The sequence below is a fragment of the Procambarus clarkii genome, chromosome 8 (genome assembly GCF_040958095.1).
Source record: "Procambarus clarkii isolate CNS0578487 chromosome 8, FALCON_Pclarkii_2.0, whole genome shotgun sequence".
Lineage (NCBI taxonomy): Eukaryota > Metazoa > Arthropoda > Malacostraca > Decapoda > Cambaridae > Procambarus > Procambarus clarkii.
In genome coordinates this window covers 45,916,956-45,940,845 of record NC_091157.1, presented here as the reverse complement: position 1 = coordinate 45,940,845, position 23,890 = coordinate 45,916,956, and the positions used below count along the sequence as shown (strand labels likewise).

At 43.5% G+C, this 23,890-nt stretch overlaps 1 protein-coding gene across 6 annotated transcripts in view; it reads left to right on the top strand.

The window, feature by feature from the left end:
* Positions 1–23,890, top strand: part of ChAT (Choline acetyltransferase) — a 176,172-nt gene that overhangs the window by 64,772 nt on the left and 87,510 nt on the right. For 4 of the 6 annotated variants that reach the window (XM_069317884.1, XM_069317878.1, XM_069317901.1 and 1 more), the window contains one exon: positions 5,679–5,735. The gene's annotated coding sequence lies outside the window, so the exon portion shown is untranslated. Of the gene's footprint in view, positions 1–1,620; positions 1,737–5,678; positions 5,736–23,890 lie in introns of those variants that run through there. The other 2 variants (XM_069317904.1, XM_069317898.1) reach the window with 1 other exon arrangement.

Below are 23,890 nucleotides of genomic sequence, written 5' to 3'. Positions count from 1 at the left end.
CCTCTTCCCTTACCTATCCACCAACCCGTCAATCTCTCCCCTTCAACCTGGCAGGGGAAAATACAGTCGCTTTAGACGGTGTTTTTCTTTTTTGTCAGCCTTTAGCTTCGTTGTCACGCACCAAACATGGGTCAGCCCTCCACTCCGTCTCCTAGATTTTTTTCCCCTCCCCCTCTCTTCTTCCTCTCTACCTGGTCCCCTCGCTGCGCTACCCTTGCTCTTCTACCTCTTCTTACCCCTCTTCTCCTTCCCCTCCTCCTCCTCTCGGGTTGGACAAGTATATGAGTGGGATTGGGTGGTTATAGATAGGAGCTGCCTCGTATGGGCCAATAGGCCTTCTGCAGTTACCTTTGTTCTTATGTTCTTATGTTCTCTCTCTATGATCACAGAACTTGCAATATCCCGTCTGACCACACCCTGATGGCATGCTGTATATTCTGCTATCTCACACCACCTTGGCTGCCTTCCACTCCAGAATTTGGCTATCTTAATTTATCCCTCTCGGTCCCTTCCACTTCCCCTTTACTCCCACTTCCCTCGGTTACCTATTTTTTTTCCATTCTGCGTCTTTTGACGTCTATTAGTCGTCTTCTCACCTGGGGAAAAGGTGACAGCCACTTCCTTTCCCTGGGACGGTCTTTGACGGGGCGGCGTTCTTCCTGTGAAGAGTGTGATTGCTTCCGCAGCTGCCGTCTTCAATGGTAAGCTTGTCTGCTCCTGCGTCAGTCTGCACGACGCTCTCTCTGTGACTTACGAACGCGTGGGTTATCGTTGTCTCGCTCTCTGTGACTTACGAATGAGGGGATTATCGTCGTCTCGCTCTCTGTGACTTACGAACGCGGGGGTTATCGTCGTCTCGCTCTCTGTGACTTACGAACGCGGGGGTTATCGTCGTCTCGCTCTCTGTGACTTACGAACGCGGGGGTTATCGTCGTCTCGCTCTCTGTGACTTACGAACGCGGGGGTTATCGTCGTCTCGCTCTCTGTGACTTACGAACGCATGTGTTTCACTCGTGTTCGTAAGACAGCGAGACATGCTTTACGAACGTTTCGTTTCATCGACCTTTGTATATAGGGTTTTGATCTGTTTTCGACAGTGGTGGTGTTGCCTGGGGTTAACTCTGCGTTTCTGTTTTATATTCCTTTGTTACTCCTCCGCCTCTGTCGTCCAGCGTCGCTCACTCACGTCTCCAGTGTTCTATCCTCCTCCTCCTCCTATCCCTAATTAACCTTACCTCTCTATTCCTCCTCCACTCCCTATGTAAATCGTTTGCTCTTTCTCTATCTCCTCGTTTCTTTCCTCCTCTCCCCTTGTCTCTCTCTCTCTCTCTCTCCCGGCCTGCTCCTCTCTTTGCTATGTAGCTCCCCCCTCTGCCTACCCCTCCCAACCCAGCTCTCTCTCTCTTTCTCTCACACCGCGAGGTACCTCTCACTCTCTTTCACCGTGCGGGCGGCCCCTCCCTCCGCAGCACCCCTCTCTCTCGCGGCGTGTTCCCCTTGCTTGTCCTGCCCCTCCCTGCCTCGCTACCCCTGCACCTCCCCTCGTCGCCCCGCCCATCTGTGGATCGATGCAGGTGTATGTGTTCGTGGTGTGGGCCACCGGGCTTCTGGCGGCGGGGGCGGCGGTGGCAGCGGCGGCGACGACGGCGGCGGCAGTCTTGTCAGTCCTCGATGGCTCAGTGGCGCTTGCTAGAGTCGGTGGGATTTACTCCCGGAGACTTGACTCTCCCTGCTACGTAAGTAACTTGTGACGTTTGGGCTTGTAGAGTTACCTGGTGGAGGTGGTGTCGGGGTCTGGTGTGTATTTAGTCCCTTTAGCGACTAGTTTACAGTACACCTGTCGTTCTTGTCCCCCAACTTCGGGGAAGAAAAGGTAGAGTACCGATTTGTCCTAATCTGATCTGTTTACCCAACAAGGACGAACGATTTATTTTATTGTTATTTTTTTGCATTTACTCGAGTGAAAAGTTATAACACTTTCTAATTTGGCGTGATTATGCGATGGTGTAATTCTGTATATTCATCACTTGTTCATTATACGTGATGAGTATTATTGTGATGTCGACTGTGGCTGTTGGTATGTACTGACGAAGGTTTGGTCGACACACTTCGCTAGAGCGAGACTTCTCGCGAGAGCGATATACGCAGGTAGAAACATACCTCGCTGGAGAAACAGACACATCTCGCTAGGAGATGTGTCTGTTTCCTATTTGCTAGGAAAATATACTTCACTAGACAGAAACATCTCGCTGCAGAGACAAAAAACTAACACACACACCTCGCTACTGAGACATCTATACACACACGCCGCTACTGAGACACACACAAACACACTCACACACCTCGCTACTGAGACACACACAAACACGCACACCTCGCTACTGAGACACACACACACACCTCGCTACTGAGACACACACACACACACACCTCGCTACTGAGACACACACACACACACACCTCGCTACTGAGACACACACACAAACACACACACCTCGCTACTGAGGCACACACAAACACACACACCTCGCTACTGAGACACACACAAACACACACACCTCGCTACTGAGACACACACAAGCACACACACCTCGCTACTGAGACACACACAAACACACACACCTCGCTACTGAGACACACACACAAACACACACACCTCACTAGTGGGCTCCAGGCACCAGGCAACAGCGCGTATTAACAAGCGTCAACCACCCGCCGGAACGACCATCGCGCGCGGTAGATACAAGTTTTGAAAACAATCTTGACAGAAAAAAACAATCAAAATCTCCATAGTTATTCCCAGCACTTACCAAAAAAATTTATAACCATCTTAGGACACATTAACGACTTCCGGAATATTTCAAAACTTTCAACTCGACTGGAAGACCCCAGAGTTACCATGTCTGGGGTCAACAGTGACCCCAGGCATGACCATGGGGGGGGGGGGTAAGGGAACTATCAGGGGGGGGGAAAGTGCCAAGCCATTACGACTATATAAGCACCGGGAAGGGGGGTCAGGATAAGAATTTGGGACGGGGAGGGAAGGAATAGGGCCCAACCACTTGGACGGTCGTAGAGGAGCTGTCTCAGGGCTCCTCAGAGAAGCCGCTCAAGACAATAGCCTCAAACTACCTGGAATTTATACAGTTGTGTTACTCGGGATTATTGAGAGGAACGAGAGGGAGAAGGAGAGAGGGAGAAGGAGAGAGAGGAACGAGAGGGAGAAGGAGAGAGAGGAACGAGAGGGAGAAGGAGAGAGAGGAACGAGAGGGAGAAGGAGAGAGAGGAACGAGAGGGAGAAGGAGAGAGAGGAAAAGAGAGAGGGAGGCAGACAGGAAAAGGGATGGAAGGAATAATATAATACAAAAACGGCAGAAGAAAGGGAGAAGCTGTGACGGCGGCAAATGGGTGGCCGTGATGTACCGGGATACAGGAAATGTATCGCTGTATCCACATATGGCTGTACACATTTACCGCCGGCTAACTGTCCCGCTAATGTAACTTCACCTGAGTAGTCATATCTCTATGTAAATATGTGTCGCTGTGTACTACTGTACCGCTGTGTAACTGTGTCTAGCTGTACCCTGGTAACGCTGTACCGTGACTAACAGTATTAACTATTTGCTAACGAGACGCCGGGAGACAACGATGAAATTAAAGTTCACTGCGCCGCCCGCCGGATCTCCGTTATCATTAATTATTAATATTATCGTTATTATCGTTGTTATATAGCGTCTGGGAACCTCCAGCACACAGGTTCGAACCCTCCTTAAGGCCCTTGTGGATTTGTTCGGTTATTTGTATTATTTTAATCGTGATTATCTGCTATTTGTTGAAAGGTTGTGAACTACCGCGTCACCAGCGGGGCTTAGTCCTGACATCTCACCTGTCCTTGTGGCTTTGATTCATGTCGTTCTTGTCGCTCGGTGGCACCTTGGCCGAGCTCGGTGGCACCTTGGCCGAGCTCGGTGGCACCTTGGCCGAGCTCGGTGGCTCCTTGGCCGAGCTCGGTGGCACCTTGGCCGAGCTCGGTGGCACCTTGGCCGAGCTCGGTGGCACCTTGGCCGAGCTCGGTGGCACCTTGGCCGAGCTCGGTGGCACCTTGGCCGAGCTCGGTGGCACCTTGGCCGAGCTCGGTGGCACCTTGGCCGAGCTCGCTTGCTATTCGGTCCCCGCTCGGCCGGTACTTGTACCCGCTTGTACGCTTCCCGCCGCCCGCCCGCTCCTCCGATTGTAACCCACTTTCAACATCTTTGAACAAATCCATAAGGGCCGTGACGAGGATTCGAACCTGCGTCCGGGAATTATGGTGTTCAACATCTTTTTCAAAGTGTTGAGATTTGTATAATATTTTTAACGCTTGTGTCCAGACTGCCATCGGCGAAGATGAGTCAGTTGAAGTTCATATAAGTCCTGTTTAGAGCTCTCAATAATTTAGAGCTCTTTAGAGCTACCCGGGCTTAATATAGAGCGCTTACGTAGTGTTTCAAGGGATTTGTTTGTCACGTTTCGCTGTGGTTTGCAAGGTTCCTTCTCGCTCGCTGACTGTTAGTGATTCATGCTATCAGTTTGTTAGTTATTTATGCTATCAGTTTGTTAGTGATTTATGCTATCAGTTTGTTAGTGATTCATGCTATCAGTTTGTTAATGATTTATGCTATCAGTTTGTTAGTGATTCATGCTATCAGTTTGTTAGCGATTCATGCTATCAGTTTGTTAGTGATTTATGCTATCAGTTTGTTAGTGATTTATGCTATCAGCTTGTTAGTGATTCATGCTATCAGTTTGTTAGCGATTCATGCTATCAGTTTGTTAGTGATTTATGCTATCAGTTTGTTAGTGATTCATGCTCTCAGTTTGTTAATGATTTATGCTATCAGTTTGTTAGTGATTCATGCTATCAGTTTGTTAGCGATTCATGCTATCAGTTTGTTAGTGATTTATGCTATCAGCTTGTTAGTGATTCATGCTATCAGTTTGTTAGCGATTCATGCTATCAGTTTGTTAATGATTTATGCTATCAGTTTGTTAGTGATTCATGCTATCAGTTTGTTAATGATTTATGCTATCAGTTTGTTAGTGATTTATGCTATCAGCTTGTTAGTGATTCATGCTATCAGTTTGTTAGCGATTCATGCTATCAGTTTGTTAATGATTTATGCTATCAGTTTGTTAGTGATTCATGCTATCAGTTTGTTAATGATTTATGCTATCAGTTTGTTAGTGATTCATGCTATCAGTTTGTTAATGATTTATGCTATCAGTTTGTTAGTGATTCATGCTATCAGTTTGTTAGCGATTCATGCTATCAGTTTGTTAGTGATTTATGCTATCAGTTTGTTGGTGATTCATGCTATCAGTTTGTTACTGATTTATGCTATCAGTTTGTTAGTTATTCATGCTATCAGTTTGTTAACATTCAATATTACCAGTTGTACCGTAAATACTGTAACTCAATTATTACCGTTATTATTGCTAATATTATCAATTATGTTACTACCGTTAATAATAATTTATATATTATACGAATACCTGGCAGATTCGAGGAATAATCATTCTCGTTTGCTAAATCTTTTATTTGAGCTCCTGTTGATATTTTAACTTTATTAGTTAGCAACTTGTATGTATATATATATATTTTTCCCATGTAGTTAATCAGTTTGGTTTCCTGGTTACAGCTGCCGGTGTTGGATGACGAAGTGCTGAGCTACGAGTGCTGTTGGGCCTCTTAAGTGGTAAGTGCTTCTCTACCCTGTGATTGGCTAAATAGGAACTGCCTCGTATGAGCCAATAGGCCTTCTGCAGTTACCTTTTTTCGTATGTTCTATTTGTCAGGAGTCAGCCCCATCCTCTTCTTTTGATAGTACTTATAGTAAATATAGGGATCATGCAAGTTTTGATATACCGACGTACAGGGAAATTAGAAAGTAGAAATCTGAACTATTGAGTTGGACAAACCGGAAAACTATTTTTTGACTTGTGTTGCTTTGACAAACTGAACTAAGTCTAACCTTCCTAGGCCTAAAAGACGATATCTGAGGCCTAATATAGTACGTTTGTGTGCTATACTAGCCCAGGGAATATTTTACTTATTAGTCAGTATACTGCTTCTTTATTAGTCAGTATACTACTATCAATAAGCTATGTACGAATTATGACTATTTACGACCATCACAATAGGTATTATCTCAACAGGAGGATGGGTTGCAACAGTGGTCGTAAGGTGCGTGTGTGTGTGTGTGTGTGTGTGTGTGTGTGTGTGTGTGTGTGTGTGTGTGTGTGTGTGTGTGTGTGTGTGTGTGCATGTGTGTGCATGTGTGCGCGCGTGTGTGTGTGTGTGTGTGTGTGTGTGTGTGTGTGTGTGTGTGTGTGTGTGTGTGTGTGTGTGTGTGTGCATGTGCATGTGTGTGTGTGGAGTGTTTATCATGAGAATATTTTCTTACAAAGTTCTGCTGACCAAGAAAACTAAATTACTTTATTAGTAATATTATTTGTTTTAATTATCATTATTACATTATTATTTTAGTTCATTATTATTTTGATTATTATTACTATCATTATCTATATTATTATTTTTATTACCCGCATTACTATTTATTTTTTTAAGTTTTACTATTTTTTCTGTATAACATGTTAAAGTTTATCTGTTCTTTTTCATATATATGTTCTATCTCCTGTTCTCGGAGCACCAGATCTAGACGGTGTGAGTCGAACTATAGAATTTCGTATTGGCTGAGTATGCTTTTGTAATAATTATGTCAGGGGACAGGAAGCCAGTGTGTATTCATACACACTGGCTTATATCAAATTATATCAAATTCATACACAGGCTTATATCAAAGTCCCCCCCCCCGCCAAGGTCGAATTACTGATCCCCTTCCAGGAAGCAACGCCCCACAACACGCTAACTCCTAAGTACCTACTCACTGCTAGGTGAACAGAGGCATTAGGTGAAAGCGTACATATTACACGTTTCTCATATCGGTCTTTCTGAAGTGTAAACTCATAAATACTGACACACACACACACACACACACATACACACACAAGGGGGCGCTGATGGCTGAGTGGACAGCACGCTGGATACGTAGTCCTGTGGACCAAGGTTATATTCCCGACGCCGGCGGAAACAAATGGGCAGAGTTTCTTTCACACTGATGTCTCCTGCTACCTAGTAATAAACAGGTACCTGGGAGTTAGACAGCTGTCACGAGCTGCTTCCTGGGTGTGTGTGTGTGTGTTGGGAAAAAAATCCGTTGATTGATTGTCAGTCGAGAGGCGAGCCGAAAGAACAGAGCCCAACCAGGTGAACACACACACACACACACACACACACACACACACACACACACACACACACACACACACACACACACACACATACACACACCACCACCACCACACTACCACCACCACTACTACACTACCACGGACACCATATCACTACAACCACCACCTCGTAACACGTAAACTTGTGTAAGGAATCTTTCAGAACATTATATACCACATATGTCAGACCAATCCTGGAGTATGCGGCTCCAGCATGGAGTCCATATCTAGTCAAGCATAACACTAAACTGGAAAAGGTTCAAAGGTTTGCCACCAGACTAGTACCCGAGCTAAGAGATGGTATGAGCTACGAGGACTACGGGAATTGAACCTCACTTCGTTGGAAGACAGAAGAGTTAGGGGGGACATGATCACCACATTCAAGATTCTCAAGGGAATCGACAGGGTTGATAAAGACAGGCTATTTAACACAAGGGGCACACGTACTAGGGGACACAGGTGGAAACTGAGTGCCCAAATGAGCCACAGAGATATTAGAAAGAACTTTTTTAGTGTCAGAGTGGTTGACAAATGGAATGCATTAGGAAGCAATGTGGTGGAGGCTGACTCCATACACAGTTTCAAGTGTAGATATGATAGAGCCCAATAGGCTCAGGAACCTGTACACCTGTTGATTGAGAGTTGAGAGGCGGGACCAAAGAGCCAGAGCTCAACCCCCGCAAGCACAACTAGGTGAGTACAACTAGGTGAGTACACACACACACACACACACACACACACACACACACACACACACACGTGTACTCATCACTTGCCACTAATAAAGGTGCCAACAAGCCTCCCCCAATCGCATACAAAACCCGGATATAAGACACCATTGATTTATCGATTTCCATTGATATTTGTGTTCGTTGGTTTGGTCAATGGTGACTGTTCTCGCGGGGTTTAGGGCCTTACAGTAGTGGTGGTAACACTTGTGAGACCGTTGGTATTGGACTGGTGGTTGTGGTAGTGGTGGTAGTGTGGTGGGATGGTGGTAACGAAGTGGTGGTTGTAGTGATATGGTGGTCGTGGTTGTGTAGTACTGGTGGTTGTAGTGCCACTACTGGTGGTGGTAGTGTGGTGGTGGTAGTGTGGTGGTGGTAGTGGGGTGGTGGTAGTTCGGTGGTGGTGGTAGTGTGGTGATGGTGGTAGTGAAATAGTCGTGATGATGATAGTGGGGGGTTGAGGTATTGGGGGTTGTGGTGAAAGTATTAGGGTAGTGGTGGGTAGTGGGATGGTGAGGGGGGGGGGTGGTAGTATTGGAATGATGAGATGTTGATGATGATGGTGGTGGTAGTGGGATGATGGTGGTGGTAGTGGAATGGTGGTACTGGTAGTGGGGTCTTGTGTGACATTCCCCCAGCCCTCCTCTGAGTATAACTCCATCGTTACCTTGGCGTCGTCTACAAACATTACCAACTACCAGCTCATTCCCTGGGGAAGATCATTCACATGTGCGGAGAAAATCAATAGGAGCCACAAGGAGGATTCGAACCTGTAATACCGTGGACACCCCAAGCACTCTCCCTAAACCCCTCAGCCACGATATGCTGCAAAAGTAACGTAAGCTGGGATTTCAACCAAATCCTCTAGGATTTCTAGAGGAGTTAGTTGAAATCCTGAATAGAATTTACTATCCTAGAGAACAGTGAAATTATTGTATTCACTAGTTGTACTCAACTGTGCTTGCGGGGGTTGATCTTTGGCTCTCTGGTCCCGCCTCTCGACCGTCAATCAACTGGTAACGCGAGTGTAGATCAACACAACTATTATCTCTAATAGAACCTCGGTAATTCAAGAGTCGTATGCAGGGTTACCTCTAGTACGAAGGGTTACCACTAGCAACAGGGGGACGAGAGGGGATGGGATGGAAGGGGAGGCTGGGAGGGGAGGGGATGGAAGGAGAGGCTGGGAGGGGAGGCTGGGAGGGGAGGCTGGGAGGGACACTCGTAACACGTGGCCTCTACATTGTTCGTGGGAGAGGAGAAGGAATTATCGACTCCTGACATAGAATCCTGAACAGAGGAGGTCAGCTTAAAGGTGGTTGGAATAGAGAAGCGGTGGGAGGGGTTGGAGGTGTGGCAGCGGTGGGAGGGGCCGGAGTAGAGGGAGGGGTGAAAGAGGAAGTAGGGGCTGGGGGGGGGGCCGCGGGGGGGGGGGGAATGGGAAAGGTAGGATAGGAGTGGGAGTGGCGGAAGAGAAAGGAAGGAAGAGGAATGTAATTTCTAAAAGATTTGCTTACAGTCGACCTATAGTCATTAATCTATGGTCTATTGTCTATTTATAGTCTTCCTAACGTCTATCAATAGTCTATCTAACGTCTATCAATAGTCTATCTAACGTCTATCAATAGTCTAACTTCTATCAATAATCTACCTACAGTCTCTAACCTTTACTTAAAATACACCTATTAACCCATCGTGCAGTTTAAGAGATAAAAATAGACCATTTTTGCGTATGTCCCTTTACAAATACACTGTGTATAATACACGCAGTATAGGAGGAAGTCAAGGTGGAACTTGACGTATAGTAGCGAGAAGATTACGAGAATTAACGCAGGAGATAAACTGAGGAATTCAATCGCGTACTGAGAGAGACTTTAACATCTAGGTCAGGCTGGAGGCTGTGGGCTTACGTCTTCGTCTTTAGCGAGACGAAGTCGAAGCCAGAGTCGGCGTGATGGTAATGGGGCCGACATGTCGACCGAGGCGGGGATGGGTGTCGAGGGAGCACATGTTTCATTACCATGATGGAAAAGCTTATAGCCGTTCTGGCTTACGTAAGTCTTAGCTATGACTTTTAAGCCTTCAGGATAAATATGAGTGTACTGTTTGGATTGCGGGATTGGTGTGTGTGTGTGTTTTTGCTTTTCTTTTCCGGAATATTTGGCATATATTTTGTCTGCCAGTGTGGTCGTGACGACCAAGAAGGCTCTGGTCCTAACGACCAGTCCGTGTGTGGTCTTAATGACTGTGAAGCATCTCGGAGATAAATCACTTTGTTCTCTCCAAATGTGGGGGGGGGGGAAATTTGACCTTTAAGAGCCTTCAACATTCGTCAAGAACAACCCAGTCGCCGCGGCTACATTAAGAACAGGGGTAATTGTGTTACTTAGTGCTCCGTGTGTCACGGGCGCCACTGAAGGGAACAGCTGCGTCGGTTGAGAGTCTTCTACACCAAGATAAAGGCTACAGGTTTAGTTAGGCATACACAGTTACACTCTTCCTTGTCTGCTCTCTCTCTCTCTCTCTCTCTCTCTCTCTCTCTCTCTCTCTCGTGGATACTTTACTATGTATTGAAGATGTGAATCTCAGGTCATTGTCTGTGTCGTGTTCTTGGTTGTGTGCTTGTGGGAGTAGTCGACGTCGAGGGAGTTGTCGACGTCGTGGGAGTTGTCGACGTCGTGGGAGTAGTCGACGTCGTGGGAGTTGTCGACGTCGAGGGAGTTGCCGACGTCTCACTGTCCCCATTCCCATATCTCCCCCACCACACACACACACACACACACACACACACACACACACACACTAGAATCACAACCAAGTCAGTCACGTTAACTGTCCCATTCACCACATAAAAGACGGAGCAAATTGGTTATCCAGCCCTCACTTGTGGCACATGAGAGGGGGGGGGGGGGGAAGAGGAGTTCCTCTTCCATCTTTGCCACGCTAGGGTGCCCCATTAGATCATAATGGGTGTCCCGCTTTTTGCCGCTGTGAGTTTCCTCCCATTCAACTCAATCGCTGGTTGACATAATTCATCTGCTTTAAGGCGCTTTCAGATGACCATCGACAAAGGATGACCTCACTTTACCCATTCATCTCTGTTAAGGATTCTGATTCGTCTCACCTATCCTGTTCTGACGTTGTCTAGCTTCATCTCACCTATCCTGTTCTGACGTTGTCTAGCTTCATCTCATCTATCCTGTTCTGACGTTGTCTAGCTTCATCTATCCTGTTCTGACGTTATCCTGTTTCACCTATCCTGTTCTGACGTTCTCCTGTTTCACCTACCCTGTTCTGACGTTCTCCTGTTTCACCTACCCTGTTCTGACGTTCTCCTGTTTCACCTATCCTGTTCTGACGTTCTCCTGTTTCACCTATCCTGTTCCGATGTTGTCTAGCTTCATCTATCCTGCCTATTATGTTGGCGAAAACTAAAATTCAGAATTAGTGTTTACTCTTTTACCGATGTTAAAAATTGTGACTTTAAATTGTGTGGGGGTGTATATGGCAGCGAGGATTACACTTAATAAAGGCTAAATACATAATATCTTCGCTATCTGAGTAAAACAACCTATCAGTAAAAAAATCCATTACTAAATTTTACGTTAATTCAATCTTACATGACTTACAATAGTCATTCATAGATTATTTCTAGATTATACAGCGCTCTTAATGTGATATTTGATTATTTGAAAGGTTCTTTCAATACCTAAAAGCCACTCAGTTCCCAAATTGAGTGGAAATATGTTACCCAAAATTTCAGTTGGCACGCGAGAAAATTTGGCACAAAAGTTTTGGCAAATGTTGGCACACACACACACACTTACAAGGGCATATGCACACTTACAAGGGCACACACACACTTACAAGCTCATACACACAAGCACACACGCACTTACAAAAGCACACACACACTTACAAGCACACACACACACTTACAAGGGTTTCCCTGCCCTGGTCTGGGACCTGAGCATATGTGCACTACACTACGTCATCACCAAACTTTAATTAAACTTTACCCACCGCGATGCGGTCCAACCTAACCCAATCCAACGCTACCCAACCTAACACATCCTAACCCAACCAAACCTTTCCTAACCTAATCTAAACAGGAGACTGATTGCTTGAGAGGGGGGGGGGAAGTGATGAGGGATAATGAGGGTGAAGTGAAAGGGATGATGAGGGGGAAAGTGAGAGGGATGATGAGGCAGGACGTGAGAGGGATGATGAGGGGAAGTAGTGAGACAGATAATGAGGGGAAAGGGAGAGGGATGATGAGGTAGGACGTAAGAGGGATGATGAGGGGAAGTAGTGAGAGGGATGATGAGGGGGACGAAGAGAGAGGGGTGACAAGGGGAGAGAGAGCTGTTGACATATTGTTAACTCGCTACAGGAATGAGGTGTAGGGAAGGCTTAATGGTCATAACTCACCCGTGGAGCAGAGGAATGAGAGGAGGGGCGGGAAGGAGAGGAGAGGTGAGAGAAAGAAAGATGAGGGTGTGGGATGGGAGAATGTGTAAACAGGGATAGTAAGAGACAGGGGAAGGACAGATGCCCTTTAAATGCTAAAAAAAAAGTAGGGTTCTGGCGCTTAGGAAATAGTAAAAGCGCCACTATATATCCCCTGAATAAAGCTGAAATTACGACCTCTGAATAGGAAACAATCTGGATGAAATAGGGGATTTTAATCCATCAAATCAGTGCATAAATAAACAATATCAAGCAAATGGGATTATGGAATTTATCTCTATTAGTTTTTGCAATATAAAACAACTAATAGACTTCAGCCTTTTTCTTGCTATTGTTAAACCTCATTTAGATTACGAAGGTTAGGTTTAGTCTCCGAGTTTTGGAATAGACATAAATTCACTTGAATTCGTACAGAGAAGAAGAACAATGTTAATTCCGGGAATTATCAACTTACCTGACGATGAAATATATTACAAATATATTTTACATTATTTAGAAAGACGAAAAGCAAGAGGTATACCTGGAACATACCTGGAGAGGGTTTCGGGAGTTCTTCTATTCTCCCCAATCACCGCCTGAAGCCAGGCTCGAGCTTGTGATAACTTGGTCCAACAAGCTGTTGCTTGAAGCGGCCCGCAGGTAAAATAATTAAATAATATAAATGGATGAAAGGGCAAAATAATGGTAATATTAAATGTTTTAAATATATTAAAAAAATTAACGCGAAATAATGGATATAAATTGGATAAGTTTAGATTTAGGAAAGGCCTGGGTAAATACTGGTTTGGAAATAAGGAACTTGAATTCTAAAACAAATTCCCAGGTAACATTATAGACGTAAGGTCGCTAGGTTGTTTCAAGCGCCGGCTAGACATATACATGAATGAATTTAAGTGAATATAAATACGAACTGCCTCGTATGAGTCAATAGGCCTACTGCAGTTCCTTTATTATGTACTAAATTTATTTGTTATTTTCCAAGAAAGGCAAAAGCGAGCAGCACACTCATTGTAGAAATGTAATAGATTTCATTATATGATTCAACAACAATCTTATATAATTCTCTGCAGTCACCGCTGAGATGTTAGTCTAATGGCTCTAGCTAGTCTAGTCTAGTCTAGTCTAGTCTAGCTAGTCTAGTTAGTCTTGAATGGCTCTAACAGCTACGAACACCTTAATAACATCTTCACGTAAAGTTAGAAAGAGAGAGAAACACACACGAACGTAACACTCACTGGTCTGCTGGTGTTGCCGCGGGCAGGTGTTGCTCCAGGAGGCTAACAAGGCAGTTTCTCGCGCTCTAATTGTTCCAATAAGACCATCACAACCTTTATTTCACGCCACTCTTCTTAAGAAACACTAATTGTTACAATTATGTTCACACGAATAAGTACACTCAAATAAGTACACACGAATAAGTACACACGAATAAGTCCGCACGAATAAGTACACACGAATAAGTCCGCACGAATAAGTCCGCACGAATAAGTACACACGAATAAGTCCACAACAATCACACAAACACAAAATAATAAAAAAAGACGTTTAGATCTACAGAAATAGTTCTATGTCTCAGCGACACACTTTAAACACTCGATATGACTCCCGTGAGACGCGGTGGTCTAAAGCCAATGTTTACTTATCGTTCATTGGCTGTTCACCTATTTCGTCATCACCTCGAGGGCGCCATTTCCTAGTTGATTGGCTGTCATTGTACCCAGGGGCGCTATCGCTCCGCTGATTGGCTGTCGTCTCAAGCGCTACCTTCGCTCTTCTTTATAATTACTGAAAAGGCATTCGACAGAGGCCTCATGCTTGTTCACTTACCTCTATGGCATTCTTCGTGTTGTTCTAAACGGCTTCAGAACTACACTCCATGAATCATGGCATAGATCTGTTGACAAAACTGTGGTATACGTGTCTGTCTTGAACTGCTTCTCTCAGTTTGGTGATAGTTTGAGACCTGTCATAGTGTGAAGGGGTTGCCAAGTGTCTTTTAAGTACTGTGAAAATGTAGTTCGAAACTATTGTGAAACTCTGCTGTGTCTTCAACACAGTACCAACCATCAAGTGAAAGTTTGAGTAGAGTATGTTCAAGAGTAGAGTATGTTCTGGACATAATTCAGGACTAATGTATACTTTCAACTAGTGAATGTAAACCGCGAACCGCGCGATTTATCTCTCGATGTATATATATATATATATATATATATATATATATATATATATATATATATATATATATATATATATATATCCAGTTGTTTAGTCGTCATAAACATTTCTTACAAAGGATCTAGTGACAACAGAGAGAGAGAGAGAGAGAGAGAGAGAGAGAGAGAGAGAGAGAGAGACAGAGAGAGAGAGAGAGAGAGAGAGAGAGAGAGAGAGAGAGAGAGAGAGAGAGAGAGAGAGAGAGAGAGAGAGAGAGAGAGAGAGAGAGAGAGAGAGAGAGAGAGAGAGAGAGAGAGAGACAGAGAGAGAGAGAGAGAGAGAGAGAGAGACAGAGAGAGAGAGAGACAGAGAGAGAGAGACAGAGAGAGAGAGAGAGAGAGACAGAGAGAGAGAGAGAGAGAGAGAGAGAGAGAGAGAGAGACAGAGAGAGAGAGAGACAGAGAGAGAGAGACAGAGAGAGAGAGAGAGAGAGAGAGAGAGAGAGAGAGAGAGAGAGAGAGAGAGAGAGAGAGAGTGAGAGAGACAGAGAGAGAGAGACAGAGAGAGAGAGAGAGAGAGAGAGAGAGAGAGAGAGAGAGAGAGAGAGAGAGAGAGAGAGAGACAGAGAGAGAGAGAGACAGAGAGAGAGAGAGAGAGAGAGAGAGAGAGAGAGAGAGAGAGAGAGAGAGAGACAACAAATTCATCATTAAAAATTCACGGTTTGGGTCACAACGCCTGGAGGGGATGTTGATTGTGAAAGTTTATTTTGTTTTCTGTTTCCCTTCACAGTCAGTCTGGCAGACAGTCAGCCAGTCTGTCAGTTAATCAGACAGACAGATCAGTTAGACCGGCAGTAAACTACTCTAGATTAATTCTAACGATAATAATGCTTAGTTAACTACGTTTAATAATACTGACCACAGTAGGTTAACATTATTATATATAACTACCACTACCACGTCTACCACTCATGCATCATCTACCACTTCTGCATCTACTGCAACTTAATAATAGCATAATAAAAAAATAACAAAGATCACAATACTAGTCAATTCACACGTTGAAGAACCATCTTCAAGATGTTTATAAATCGAAATTGATGTCGAGTTGACACTGTTAAAGTTGGGTCCGACCTTCCTCTATTTCTCTCCCCCCCCCCCCCCCCAGGCCACTCCCCCCCCCTCTCTCTCTCCCTCTCTCCCTCACTCCCTACACTCTTCCCTCCACCCTCCCTCACCTCACGTCAACTACCAGCCTCGTTTCCTTTGGCAAGATAACTCGTTTAAAAGCACTCTGCCTCAAACAACTTGCGACGGGCTCACCATAGCCCGTGCTACATGGACACTTCGTTCTGAGTACCTAAAACAATAACAACAACAAAACAACTTCATACCCCCATGCCTGTTTCTGGCTTCTTCCTTTCATAACACTAAGGATCATCAGGAATGATATCGCTGTTCCTAATTAAGCTAAGAACTGTTATCTTACATCAGCTTAACTGAACCATAAACCTAGAAACTTATTAATCTAAATAGTGTATTGTTATATTCCATTAGGAATAAACTTCATGTATAAGCTAAAAATCATGTTTGGGGATGAAGGTGGAGTCGTGTCTTCATATGAGTAATTATAGCGAAGGTAATCACACTGCGAACTAGTCTAGGATTAAGTACTCGCCGGTTTGAGGGCTGATTATGACTGAGCGTCTTGTGTTAGGGCTGCCAACTTCTGTTAACTACGATGGTGGGCCAATTCGGGAGTGATTGATTGATTGATTGATTGATTGATTGATTATTATAGTCATCATCATCATAGTAACAATGAATCATCATAATATTTACAACAATACTACTACTACTACTAATAATAATAATAATGAAATAGATTGATATGCATTTCCAATATCTCTAATCATAATATTCATTTGTGAAGATAATGTGTGTGTGTGTTTGTGTGAGTGTGTTTGTGTGTGTGTGTGTACTCACCTAGTTGTACTCACCTAGTTGTGTGTGTGTGTGTGTGTGTGTGTGTGTGTGTGTGTGTGTGTGTGTGTGTGTGTGTGTGTGTGTGTGTGTGTGTGTGTATGTGTGTGTGCTTTCATTCACAAGTGCTTCGCATATGTTAAAAAATGCGTACATCACATCTGTAATGTACATATGTATCCACATACGTCACGCATGTATTAACGTGTTTATTTCCCTTTTCAAACCCCTTTGTATACATTATGTATCCAGTTAGAATGTATATGTCCGTAGATATCAATTTTTCAGGTTATTGTATGTGTTACTCTAATCATCTAATCATCAGTAGCTAAATTGTGCACGTTACCCAGCTCTGATAACGCAAGGCGGTTCACCTCTCATGGTAACGGAGAGGTTTCACATAAATACTAATAAACTAATAAGGTATTAATACCAGGCACTCAAACTAATTGTTAAATATTGAAAATAACGAATGATAATAAAGTCAAACGGTACTATTTACTAACTAAAATAAAGAATAATAATATAAAATAGGATGAAGATGTTAAATATAAGATAATTATAATAATAATAATAATCCAGATGTAAATAGCCAAGAAGATTATAGAGGTCATATAACCTATAACCTATCAATTTATATATATATTAGTTGTAAAAGTTCATATAAATCTTTAGACACGTGAAAGATGTTTCAGCAAATTGCATTACATCACAAAAGACTGTTTCTTTTGTGATTTAATTTCATTCAATCTCAACAATCAATGTAAACGTAGAAACAGTCTTCAATACAGGCCTTAAGACCAACCTGTGTTGGCCTTAAACGATATTCAAGTCCAACAGCAGGCGCCCCCTTCCCCCTTGCAGCCATGTTGCAAGGTTGCATTGATCTCTAAATTTAGCCATTTATCTGGAGAACAGCTCGAGTTACATTTGTCCTCAAAATATCAAGAATAGAGAACAATAAAAGAATATGAGGAAATACTGAGGCACTAGAATAGACTTGAACTCTCGTTCGTGGTCTCCTCAGGGACCCAAATTTTCGCCTTCAGTTGTTGGGAAGATTACAAGAAGATCTTGGATGAGATGTAGATGATATGTCACAACTACGCCTGAAGAATTGATGACCAAACTACACACCTGAAGATGAAGAAGCGATGACGACGTTTCGGTCCGTCCAGGACCATTATCAAGTCGTGTTATGGTCCAGAACAGACCGAAACGTCGTCGCTTCTCCATCTTCCGTGTTTTGGTCAGGTCATCCTTAATGAGATACTAAAGAACCATCTTCATAAAAACTGTGCTTTAAATAACAAGCAATTTGAGTCTGAAGGTAACGGAAGAACATTAAAACTTTCTCTTTAAGTGACTGGAAAATGGAACAAGTTTTGAGCTTTTTATTGAATACATGGCACAGCCTTGCACGAAAATGCATGTCACTGGTGCATCTGATTAGGTCTGGTACGAAAGTCGCGTATGAAGGCTAAAGCAACTTGGGGGATCATGAAAATTTTCTGTCTCCTTAAAGGAAATAAAATGATTCCAGATAAACACATAAACATTTCTCTATCAAGTATTCCACAGAAGCAAATCTAGCCCAGGGTAGTGTACCATAACGTAGTGTGACTTAACCGTATCGTAAACCGCATTAATCTACTCTTTAAAAATACTAACTCTGATAACAACATAATTGTCCAGTTGCCGATGGCCAAGAGGGCCAGACCTCATGCAGGCGACGAGTCACAATAACGTGGCTAAAGTAAGTTGACCAGACCACACACTAGAAGGTGAAGGGACGACGACGTTTCGGTCCGTCCTGGACCTGGGGCCAGATTCACGAAAGCACTTACGCAAATTCTTACGAACGTGTACATCTTTCCTCAATCTTTGACGGCTTTGGTTACATTTATTAAACATTTTACAAGCATGAAAACTTCCCAATCAGCTGTTGTTATTGTTATAAACAGCCTCCTGGTGCTTCGTAGCTCATTAACCGTTTAATAATTGGAAAAAAAGCCCCCAAAGATTGAGAAAAGATGTATAGGTTCGCAAGTGCTTGCGTAAGTACTTTCGTGAATCTGGCCCCTGTTCCTCAAGTCCATTGTGAGATCGACTTGAGAATGGTCCAGGACGAACCGAAACGTCGTCGTCCCTTCACCTTCTAGTGTGTGGTCTGGTCAACAGGCCAAACCTCCATTGGCCAAAACGATTGGCCGATGACCAAAACTCCATTGACAACTATCTTACGAGTGGCACTGAATATACCTTCCTGATATAGGCCTGGTCATATATAACTTATTAAACACACAAGAAGCAGGGAATGGATGAAACTTCTCCTGTACTAAACACATACGAGGTATTGCAGCAATATGTGCCAGGAAAATCTTGACTACTAACTTTTCTAAAGTTTTTAGACAATCAAGAGTTAATGATTTGATAAACCTTTTACGCGAATACAGCAATTTCGACGTTCATATCACCTGAAATGCGTCAAATTAAAAACTTTAATAACACATAACAGTATTAAACAAGTATAGAATTCCCACATTGCTACAGATAACTTCAAAATAAACTCTTATTGGTAATGCATAAAATATAAAAGAATAATAATAATAATAATAATAATAATAATATAAATAATATAAAAATAAACAACACGATGCCAAAAATGACACTCATTACTATTCCAAGTTTAAAAATATTAAATATACTAAACAGAATGACGACGATTGTTGTATATTAGAAGGAAAATAAACATAGGTATGAATTAAACTAGAAATCGAAGCTGCATTTTCCCCATCGCCCAAAATGGAACAATTTGAACCGATTCCTCTACAAACAAACTCAAGTAATCAGCTGACGTTCGTCTGAAACAATTAACATTGTGTTCAGTGCCATGGTTGAACCTCAACGTAGACAACTGGAGAAGCAATATTTGTATCATTAATGCAAATCAGATGAAATTGCAGACCTCCTCCTGAGATGTGAATCGTGCTCGGCATAGGAGAGACGGCCTGTGATCTAGGTGAGTGTCAGGTTGTCTAGGTGATAAGGTGGTCGAGGTGACTGAAGGTGTTCTGGTGTGAAGGGAACGAAGGGACACTGACCGTTCATCTCCCTCACTACCCTCATCATCTCTCTCTCTCTCTCTCTCTCTCTCTCTCTCTCTCTCTCTCTCTCTCTCTCTCTCTCTCTCTCTCTCTCTCTCTCTCTCTCTCTCTCTCTCTCTCTCTCTATCTCTCTCTCTCTATCTATCTATCTATCTCTCTCCTCCTTCATTCCGTCAACCCATACCACTCCTGTTCCTCTTTCTCATTACCTTTAGTGAGCATCACAACAAAAGCGAGCACATACCTGAGACATCAACACACACTTCCTCAGCCAATCAAGAGGCAAAGGATCAACAAACTAGGTAGGCCAGAAGAACAGGCAAGGGGTCAACAAATTAGCTAAGCCACAAGACAGACAAGAAGGGATAAAATGCAAATACAAAAATATATTGGTTAAAAGAAAATCGGACTGTTGAAGTTCGATATATGAGGTGATTGTAGCTAAACAGTTTTGAGTAAAAAGTTTTATATGAAGTAGTTTGAATTAGGTCATTTTAGTAAGGTTATGTTTGTTTCAGTTGGGTTGTATTGTTAGGTGGTTTGAGTCATATAGTTTGACTAAGAAGGTTCGTATAAGGGGCTTGAAAGGTTCAAGTGGCTGCAGCTTTTACTTGAAGTCTGATGTCTTTAATCTTTGGAGTAATCTTAAAGTGAGCATTTAAGTGAACAGAGATTTTTGAGTTAAGGTGTTTAAGGATATATATTAGAGACGCTTCGGCGATATTCTAAATACAGAGATCTTTTCTAAATCTAAATACAGAGATCTTTTCTAAATCTAAATACAGAGAACTTTTCTAAATCTAAATACAGAGATCTTTTTTAAATCTAAATTCAGAGCGATGATCTTTCTTTAGAATAATCATTGATTATTGAAAAGAAAGCAAATTCAATATTTATTAGTAAGGCGATTGCTCATTTTGCCCAAAGTTTTTTTCGAATTGTTTAAGAAAAGGTAATTTGCTACTTCTTAGGTGATTAGAAATAAAGTAATCTGTCAATACATTCTACTGTTCTCGGAAGTAAAGAGGCTATATTGGTCTCAAAAGTAATCAAACTTTGACTTAAAAGTAATGAGGGTTCTGTTGGATCTAAATGCAATCAGGTTCTGTTGGACCTAAATGCAATCAGGTTCTGTTGGACCTAAATGCAATCAGGTTCTGTTGGACCTAAATGCAATCAGGTTCTGTTGGACCTAAATGCAATCAGGTTCTGTCAAGCTCAAAGATAATTACGCTTTACCAGGTACAAATTACTAGGATCCTGCAGACGAACAAAAGTTATATTTTTTGTATGAATTTGTGATGAAGTTATAAAGTTTTCTGAGATGCTCAGATATAACACATTCACAAATCTAAGATATCAGACCAGATTACAGACCTCGCCTTTGCAACATGTCAGCTGCTGAACCGTACAGTCAGTTGAGCAATCCAAACATATTCTAAAGGCTAATGACTCAAAATTGTATTCGTTACAATCAAATGACAATTAATGATATACAAATAATATTGCTTTTTGGCCTTTTATAACTAAAAGTATCTAATGCAGATGATGAGTCACAATAACGGGGCTGAAGACATGATAACCAAACCACATATCAGAAAATGAACAAACGACGACGTTTCGGTCCTTCCTGGAGTACCATCAAGACCATTTTCAATTACATTTTCAATTACTGCTTCAAATACGAACTCTTTAGCAGTCACTGCAAGGAGAACGTAATTACTTCTAAAGGGGGTCAAAATAAATAACGGGTAGCTCTGCTTCTGATAAAGGCAGCTAGGCAGGTCTTGGTTTATGTGTAGATAAGCAGGCAGTTAAGAATCAAGGTGAGAGAGAATAGACAGTTAAGATCTCAAGTGAAGTTGCTATTGTCACTAGGCCAGGAACGGAACTCTAACTTAGAAGGGGGTGGGGATGATGGGCGTGGTTGGAGGGTGGGGGGGGAGGCATAGTTGGGCGTAGTTGGTAGGTATAGAGAGGATAGGGTTGGTGGGGTTTGGACGTGGTTTGGGGAGTGAGGATAGACCTATTCAGCAACAGTTAGGTGACTGCTTAGAGCATAGTTCCAAGACCTGATCTCTTCAATAATTACCCTACTCTCTTTCCCCTTCTCTCTATCTCTGTCTCTTTCTCTTTCTCTTTATTACATTCCACTATTTACATGTGCCAAATCCCTCTACAACCCACTTCAACCATTCCCACAGTAAATTATCAACAGCTTCTTCTTGACGTTCCGTTATCTCTCACATCAACCATATCTATGTTAACCAACAACCAAAAAACACCATTACAAAGGCTGTGCACGTCAAGTCATCCACACTGACAGGGGCCCCGCTGTCAACATTGCCGTGGCATCCACTTCACCACCACCACCCAACCCACCACCCAACCCACCACCCAAGCCACCACCCAACCCACCACCCATCAACCAGCACCCCACATATTAAATCCACACATACTAATATGCACTCAAAGCTACAGTTCTTGGATCAGTCATCAACCAGACCGAAGATGCAAGTTCTTGTGTTTGTATACAGACGTGACTCCAGTGTAGGCACTGCGGCAACACCACCAACACCACCAACACCACCATCACCACCAACACCACCAACACCACCAACACCACCAACACCACCACTGCACAACCAACATGTCAACACCACCAGCACCACTACACCATCATCACCACTACACCACCAGGACAACGTCACGAGGTCTAAAATATCACGAAGTCTAAAACATCCTTAATATTATACATCATCAACACTACAGCACCATCAGCATCACTGTTAGCACCAATACCAGCTACACCAACATCATCATCACCTAAACAGCAGCACTATTAGCATCAATGCCACTGCCAACATCAACACCACCTACATCAACACTACTGCCAGCATTAACACCATTTATGCTACCACAGCCAGCATCAACACCATTTATGCTACCACAGCCAGCATCAACACCATTTATGCTACCACAGCCAGCATCAACACTATTTATGCTACCACAGCCAGCATCAACACCATTTATGCTACCACAGCCAGCATCAACACCATTTATGCTACCACAGCCAGCATCAACACTATTTATGCTACCACAGCCAGCATCAACACCACCTGTGCTACCACTGCCATCATCAACACCATCTATAACAATATAGTCAAACCTCAGGCCTATATATATCGCCACTTTACACTATCTCCAGCACCACTTGCTCACTAACTAGTCCGAACAACAGTTCCCACTTCCTGAAACCACACAACACTTGAATCAACCACAACCCCCTACACACACACACACACACACACACACACACACACACACACACACACACACACACACACACACACACACACACACACACACACACACACACACACGACTCCCAACCCTTCCTTCTCTCCCACGCGAGCCACTTCTGATCCACTACAACCACTCACGTCTGTCCCACCACACCCAAACCGAAACACAACACTCCTTACACCAAGCACCACTGCCCCCCTCCCCCCTCCCAATCCACAACAACGCACAACTTTTCCCGCTACTGATCTCTTCGTCCACAATATTCTTCGACTCATCACCCCCTTTTCCTTCTAATCCCTCAATCCATCACTTTCCATGAACCACCTGCTCCGTCGTTTCTCCAAGCCACACGACCTTCCTACCTCCCTCCCCCTTTACCACCCCCTTCTCCCTCCCAGATAAATGCTGGCACCAAACAATTGCCTCCAAAAAACAAAACAAAAACAATAAGTCAACAACTAACGACGTACCTTCTCTCTCCTCTTCTAAGGTCGAGAGGGCTCCGTGAGGGAGGGAGGACACCACCTGAGGACGCGAGACGGCCTTCCTTCGTTCCCTTCTCCACCAATATCTCCACCAACCACCGTCACCACCACCACCACCACCACCATCATTTCTGCCGGCTGTGCGCGTGTGTGTGTGTGTGTGTGTGTGTGTGTGTGTGTGTGTGTGTGCGTGCGTGTCCCAGCCAGGCACCAGCAGGCGAATGTTAGCTCGTGACTACTTGATTAACTAAACGTGGCTGATGAGCCGAGGTGGAGGTGTCTTCAAGATAATCAGCAATATTATAAGAGATGATCGAGTTGTATAGATG